At 42.3% G+C, this 8,214-nt stretch overlaps 1 non-coding gene across 1 annotated transcript; it reads right to left on the reverse strand.

The window, feature by feature from the left end:
- Positions 1–7,536: 7,536 nt before the first annotated feature.
- Positions 7,537–7,640, reverse strand: LOC142163661 (small nucleolar RNA R71). Its single transcript, XR_012694606.1, has one exon. It is a non-coding gene; the product is annotated as a small nucleolar RNA R71 (small nucleolar RNA).
- Positions 7,641–8,214: the final 574 nt, after the last annotated feature.

Genomic DNA, 8,214 nt, shown 5'->3' on the forward strand with positions numbered 1-8,214 from the left:
AATTGGAACATATTGGTGCTCAAACGCTATTACCTCTAAGGTGTCAGATGGAAGACACTGAAACATCCTACGACTCCGACATCGATCCCTTCAACATCGAAAGAGCCAAATCAATAAACAAACAGCAAAGTAGCAATCGCAAGCCATACTCTCGGCTGCACCCGAGTGAATGAGTAAAGGACTTTATCGCGTTCCGGAGCAAACAGTTGAAGAATTTCGAGGCTCGAAGTGCCATAACTACTAAAGTATAACCACCTCCCTTTTTATTTGCGTCTTCCACTAACCTGTGTGCAGGCATCCAGTTATAAGGATCGAAGTAATTTCTAGCTTGAAGACCTTAGGTTTTAAGGCATGCATTGCACTCTTTTCCTTCGATCGGATTTTATCCCAAAAAGGGTTTTACCGGCAAGGTTTTTAACGAGGCAACATCTATATACTACCTAAGGAGAACTTAACGAGTATTCAAGGCTTCTCTTCAATCAATCTTGAATACTGGGGGGCATCCCCTTTGAAGATCATCTCCCTAGAGAAATCAAGACAAGCCAAAGAGGGTCTCGATAGAAAAATGATGTATCGGGCGAAACGGTCAAATGAACCGTGTCCGCATAGAATAATCGAACCCTCGATGATGAAAACATGTATACTTGTACCAAGTAACCTACCTGTAAGACCTTAAGCAAGGCATGAATTATACTTGTGCCTAGTAACTTATCTATAAGACCTCAAGCAAGGCATGCCCAAATCTATAAGACCTCAAACCAGGCATGAATTATACTTGTACCAAGTAACCTACCTGTAAGACCTCAAGTAAGGTATGAATTATACTTGATCCAAGTAATTTATCAGTAAGACCTCAAGCAAGGCATGCTCAAATTTATAAGACCTTACAAAAGGCATAATCCTGATCTTAAAGTCAAGGCTATATATTCGAACTTGTAAGACCCCTAAAAAGGCATACCCTCGATATACACGATGAGGCTACCTCACTCGAGGACTAAAAGGCTACCGCCAAACACAATGATTCCGGTCACAAGGCTTCGGCCAAACTAACGTGACTCGGGGATGCTCGACCGTTGCAATAAAATCACAGGCCTTCAATTACTTCGAAAATACTTCGAAAACAACCGGTTAATCAGGCTACCCTCGGCATAAGCAAAAGATCTTTGATCACATCAGCTCCAAACAATAAAAAGGCTTTGAAACAATTCAGCAATCGAGCAAAACCTTCCGAGGTGCTCATCTATCATCACATAGCGGCTCACAATCGAGGTTCTTATCGAACCGTCAAAAAGTCGAATGAACACAAAAACTTCAACAAGGGAAAAACAAAGCCTTAATTAGAGGTCGTACCGACCCAATGCATAAGATCTGATATCGCCAACTTAAATTAAAGGTTGTACTAACCCAACACGTAAGAGCCATTGTCGCCAACTTAAATTAAAGGTCGTATCGTCCCAACGCGTAAGAGCCACTATCGCCAGTTTAAACTAAAGGTCTTACCAACCCAATACGTAAGAGCCACTATCGCCAGCTTAAAAGAGCCTCAAGGCCGATTAGAGGTCACGCCAACCCAACGCGTAAAAGCCTAAGGGCTAGCTAAAATAACCTCAGGGCCGATTTTTAGACCTAAAGGTTGATAAACTCGAGTCAAGAACTTGACTCAGGGACTAATCCCCAAATGGTCAACTTTTGACCATTACAAATCACCCAGCAGTGGCAAGAACCCGAGGGTTTAATTTGAGGTCTAAATTTTCGGACAAATCATCAAAGCAAAGGAAAAATGAGAAATTATGAAAAACGAAAGGCTTTTTATATATATTGTTCACTAGGGTGCATTTACAAGGCCTATGCCTAAAAGCCCTTACAAGGGAAAGAGCAAGAAAAACCCTAATCTATCACTAGGTCCATGCCTTCAACGGCTCCCTCGGAAGTTGTGCCCCTAACAGCTCTGGCCACGGCCCCAGGATCTTCAACGGCCTTTCCCGTTGGGGACTTCACCTTCAACTTCATCACCTTTCGAGCCACTGCTCGACTCACTCTCAGAAGCAAGTAGGGCTGTAACCTTCTCTTCTAGGGTCTTCACCCTCTCGATCTCGGCAGACAGATCTATGCCCCATGTATGTATATCCTCGAGATCCCGCCTCCAAGATTCTAACCTCAAGTCAATTGTAGCTCGGCCCCCTCGGACACTCTCCTGTCCTGAGCATTCGGGGAAACAACATCCTCTTTGTGCGAGGATACGAGCGCCTCAGCTTCAGCTTTGTCTCGAATAGCACAGCAACTAGATCAGTATGAAGTTCTTTATACTTATTGCTCTATAGCCTTGCGTCACGAAGTTGATATCCGACTGAGACCACTTTCCCCTGAAGGGTATCTCTCTCAAAGGCAATCTTACTCACGCATTGTTTGAGTTCAAAAATTTCAGAGTCTCTGGCTCGGAGCTCCTTCCGCATTGGAACATCCTTCTTCTCAAGCTGCATAGATCAGCCCAAGAGTATTAAAACACTGAAATCGGGTAAGCATGTAGCCAAGGACAAATAGATATTGCATAACCTGCTCAGTGAGGAGATTCCTCTCTAGGGACACCGCCCCCAAATGATCTCGAAGGCCACGGAGTTCCTCCTCCCTTTGGGTAAAAAGAGCTCTAATCTCATCAGCTTCCGAGGTAAGCTTCCTATGCTCGCCCTCACAACGAGTCAACTCGGCTTCAAACCTGGCAAAGGTTTGATTATAAAACACCTTGGCCTGGAACCATGAAAGAAACAAAGTTAGAAAGACGAAGAACGGGATACCGAGCAGAATTTGCAAAAAGTTTATCCATCTCACTGAAAATGAGTGAGGCATTGAGCTCAGGGTTTTCTTGGGCGTAGCTAAAGGCCTTTCAAATGCATCTTTATCTCCGATCGGCACCCCCACATCAGAAGGTTCTTTATTCGGAGCATGTTGCATCTCCCTAGGAGGTAAAGTTGGTCTCGGTGAGGAATCACTCACTTCAATAGCCCCAACTGGATCAATTGGGGCCATCTCTTATTTTTGGAGAGCTTCAGAACTAGGCTCCCCTGGACCACCTACCAAATGCACCTCAACAGGCTTGGGGATATTACCCGGTACACCCTCAATAGCCTCTTCAACCCGAGGTAGGACAACAACAGCATCAAGTTCTGACCTAGAAGGCACTATCTCAATAGTATGAGGGGCGATTAGGTTTTTCCCTCCCACAGATGCTATCGAGGAATCATCTTTCTCCTCACCTTCAGCTCGGGGATTCCCCGCTAATCCTGGAGTTAAGGCTGCTGAATCAGCCTTAGGTTCTCCCACTTTGGCATTCTTTGATTTCGAAGGCTCAGTCAACGATTCCCTTCGTCTTTTCTCCTCTTTGTCAGGCTTCGGGTTATCCGCTTCCCCAGGTGGTGCTTCTCTCGAGGCCTCTCCCAGACCTGCACAAATACAAAATATAAACATAGGGAATGAGGGTGCAATTAGCGATAGTTCTTCTGAGAGATTCAACTACAGTAGAAGTAAGGGCTCACCATGGTCCTTGGCCTCCCATCGAGCCTTAGACAGGTCATACCACACATGTTCGATATATGGGCAAGTCGAATCCAGCCGGTGAATCCAGCCTGAAGATCCCTAGCTGAGTCAGGGTACACTGCGTCAACTGCATCGATGGAGGAAGTATGTTCATAGGGAAATTGATCCTAAAGGGGAATAAAATACTTAATCAGCGTATCCACTTACGTTTCGTGTTCCACCTTTCGGGGAACGGTATCTTCTCCAATAGGATCAGGTCTGAGGTCCTAACTCGGATGAAATGGCTCATCCACCCTCCGTCCCTAACCTCATAAGTACAAGCAAAAAAGGTTTTCGAGGCCCGACATCGGAGCTTAGTCAGGCCCCCTCGGAGGAGTCGGGACTATACATTCTGATCAGGTGGTCGAGGGTGAAAGGCATCCCCTTAATCATGTTCCCAAAATATCTGATCATGTAAACCATACGCCAAAAAGTCGGATGAATTTGGCCGAAAGTGACTCAATGTCATTCGCAGAAGTCGAGTATCACGGGGTCTATTGAGGGCGAGGACGGCTCCACAAGGCCAATAGTAAATGGATAGGAATACACACTAAGGAAGCCGGCCTTGTACATTGTTAAATCCTCTCCCTGAGAAGGAATCTCCACCAACATCGTGTCTTCTCAGCAGCAGTCAGTCTTCACATTCTCAGCATCTGCTACTAAACTAATATATTGGGACACGGGTTCACACCATACCGGTTTCGAAGAAGGCTTCTTGACCTTAAAGTCGGGGGTCATTTTGCAGGATCCTGGGATGAATTCATCAAGATTAGGGGGTACTATTGCCTTACCCTTAAACGAGCATGAAGAAGAGGGAGGCACATCCTCCTAAGGGATAAAGATGGAAGCCTTCACCATTCTTGTTAAAAGGTTTCATAGGAGAGAGGATATTGTAATCAGATAAAAAGCACAAGAGAGAAGCAAGAAGAACTCTTTTTACGGTGGAAAATGGAAGATGAAGGAAGAAGTATTAATAGAGGCCAAACATGTACGTTGGAGCAGGGCAAACGGTAGCCAACCGCTATAGTTAATTCAAAGGCTCTTCGAAGGCTGTATGAATGCGTGTTTGTCATTTTGTCACATCAACTGCTTGATATGACGAAGCTGATGTCATGGTGGATGTACCTAAGAGGCAAAAATTCAAGGTAGTTTCTTATCATTTTCACTCTAAAAAACGCGGGAACTATCTATACACGGCTAAAATCGGAGAGTTTGATTTTAAGATCGTTACGACATTCGGTAGCTTAGAAGACTTGAGGCCCAGCTCTAGTCCAATCCCGGGGGATCCTATGCTCAACCTCGGGGCAGCACAGATCGACGTCTATCATGGACAAGTGGGAAATTCCCGAAGGAGGTGATCAAAGCTGACAATGCCTGCAACAAAAGTACAAGTCTGTACCAGACCTTTAAGTAGTTGTACCAGCTACTTTTCCTTGTTATAATTATACATGTACTTTGTTGGAATTTCCTCTCCTATATAAAGGGGGCCCTTGCTATTTCTTGCACACATGATATTCAATACAAGAACAAGAACATTCTCTGCTCTCTAACTTAAACACTCTCTATTGTCTTTCCTTTGATTTATTTCTTACTTTATTGTGTTTCATTGATTGTTCTTCATTTATTACTCATCATTGATCATAAAGAGCCCTCATTAAAGCTCTTAGAACTGTTAGTCCTTCATCGGCTACCCATATCCTACCGCTTATCTCGACCTCAAGGCCCGATATAGGCTAGCTCGAGACCTCGATTCTTAGCTACTCGGTTTGTACAAAGTTCGACCTTCAAGTTCTCATTTTATTTTCTAGTCTCACACTTAGCATCAACTGCCTAACAACTAGCATAAAAATAAATCACGTATTTTTAGAACCACGAAATCAAATCTAATTGAAATTAGCATTTTTGAGGTAAATCTCTCTCTCTCTCTCTCTCTCTCTCTCTCTCTCTCTCTCTCTCTCTATATATATATATATATATATATATATATATATATATATATATATATATATATATATATATATATATAGAGAGAGATGCTCTTTCCTTAACCAAAGGTCTCGGGTTCGAGCCCTGAATATGGAAAAATCCTTGGTAGGGAGCACTTCCTCCCGAATGGGGCCCTAGGCGACGCGAATCCGGATATAGTTGGGTTCTAATGCAGGTTGATGTTTTATCTTAAAGTATATATTTTTATATGTATATCGTCTCATGTTTTGCTCTTGTTTTGTGGATTTTGGATGCAAAATGTGTTAATTTATATTAATTCGGGATGTTTTATGTGTAAGAATCATCTAGAAGCAATTGGGGACGAAAAGTGTGAGATTAGAGCCAAAACGGATGAAAAAAAAAGTTGAATTTTCAGCGCCATAGGTAGTGCCCCACGCCACCTATGGCGCCCCAGATAGTTTGCTCAATTAACCAGTGCTAGGGCCAGCTGGGGCACTGGGTTGGATGCAGGTGACGTGATTTTTGTCCAACCTTGCCTGGGACAAGCTTATTTCAGCCCTAAACCGATCCAACACGTATAAAAGCAAGAATAAGCCTATTGTTTGAAGGAAAATACCACTTTGAAGAGGATTTACACACGGGAAACATTCGAGAGCAAGAATATCTCAGATTTCTTCATCTTTTCTTAGTATTTTCAATTATTCAAAACTTATGAATTTGTTTGATACTATCAAGAGTGGCTAAAACCTATTGTGTTGGGGTTGTGATTTAGCTATGAATATTGTTGTTTAACGTTGACTTAACCTTGATTATAATTTACCAATATATTGTTGTTTATTCAATTTTGTGAGTAATTACTTAATTGTCTGGCCAGCAGTTAGCTTCTATTTACTATCTATGTTATGCTTGGGAAAGTCATGTTTAGATTAGAGAAGAATTGTCATGATCTTAACTTTGGGGGGGAGGCGGATTTGTGGTTAGGATAGGAATATACCTAGTCACTGTGCTTAATTAAATATTGTAATCTTAATGCGTTCTTAATAGATTGATTTCATAGGAATATAAGTGTTAATCTATTTTGAATAGGCGAGTAGTACTTCGGGAGAAGTCTATGAGAGAAATTGTTCGATTAATTAGCAACCACGAGGGAATTGTATGAAAGGGATAGTAAACTAGAATACAGTAGGATTGGTGAATCGATCACAACCCTGGAATATTTGTCTCTGCTGAATACACAAAAACCATTTTACTGCTTGATAATTTAGTTACTTCTTAGAATTTTATATAGTATAGTTACATTCTTGAACTCGAATTGGCTCGACTGAATAGCAATCTTAGTGAATTTAGTGGGTAGTTGATACAAGTGTCTGTGGGTTCGACACTCAGTTTATCATTTTATTACTTGTTCGACCACATATACTTGCGTGTACATTTTGGAGCGACAGATTTTTTGTGTCGTTGCCAGGGACTTAAATATTGGCTACTTTCATTGTTTTTTTCGCCAAGTCTAACGCTACTTGATTGTTACTCTGATCTCAGGAACTTTGATTGAATGCGCAGCATCGGAAGCTAGGATAGACTTCAAGTATTTAACCCCAAACCTAAGAGAACATTTCATAGAAGGTTGAGGGAAACAAGGGTCACGAACAATCTTCAGGCATTTGTTCAATTTCCTGTGAACATGGCAGGGGAGAAACAAATGACTGTTCAGGAGGTGGCGATGCTCAACATTGCTAATGTTACCTCTAGCATTGTGAAGCCCAGAATCACTGGGCACTTTGAGCTGAAACAGAGCATGATCAAGCTACTTCATGCGAATGGGCAGTTTATTGGTCTTCAACACGAGTATCCACTTTTCCCGTTCTCTCTAGACTATGTGAGACTCACACTTTTCCCGTTCTATCTGTTGGGTGAAGCAAAGCAATGGCTGAAGGCTGCACCAACTAATTCTATTACATCATGTAATGATTTGGCAAGGAAAGTTTTGGCAAAGTTCTTCCCTTCAGGCAGAACTGCAAAGATCCGAAGTGAGATAGTCGCCTTCAAACAGAAAGCCGGAGAGTCTTTATACTCAGCTTGGGAGAGGTTCAAGGGGCTCCTCAGAGACTACCCTCATCACAATCAGATAAACAAAGTGTTAGCTCACACTATCATATAAGGTCTATATCCTAAGACAAAGATTGTGGTAGATGCTGCAGCTGGAGGTCAAGTGTTGGAGAAAAGCTTTGATGATATATATGTGTTATTAAACAAATTCTCTAAAAGCAATCCTGATTGGCAAGGAGAGATGGGATGACACACAATGTAAAAATTGGTAGGGGTTCTCGAGTTAGATGTCGCCTCTGCATTATCAGCGCAGATTTCCATATTGACCAACCAAGTCAATCAGGTGACCTTGGTTATTAACAAGCAAAAATCCTAGCCACTACAGTAGGTTCAAATATTTTGTGAAGTCTGTGGAGAAGGTCACATGAGTAATCTATGCCCAGCAAATCAAGAGTCTGTGTATTTTGCGGGTAATGGAAATCGAGGCCAGGCAAACCAGTATGGGAACACTTACCATCCCAACTAGAGGAACTACCTAAACTTCTCTTGAGGTGAAAATCAAGGTGCTCAGAATTAATACCGACCAAAAGCACCTCAACAACAATATATACCACCTCAAGCTAAACAATAGGCAAACTCAACAAGTCACCT

This window comes from Nicotiana tabacum, chromosome 8, assembly GCF_000715075.1.
Source record: "Nicotiana tabacum cultivar K326 chromosome 8, ASM71507v2, whole genome shotgun sequence".
NCBI classification, from domain to species: Eukaryota; Viridiplantae; Streptophyta; class Magnoliopsida; order Solanales; family Solanaceae; genus Nicotiana; species Nicotiana tabacum.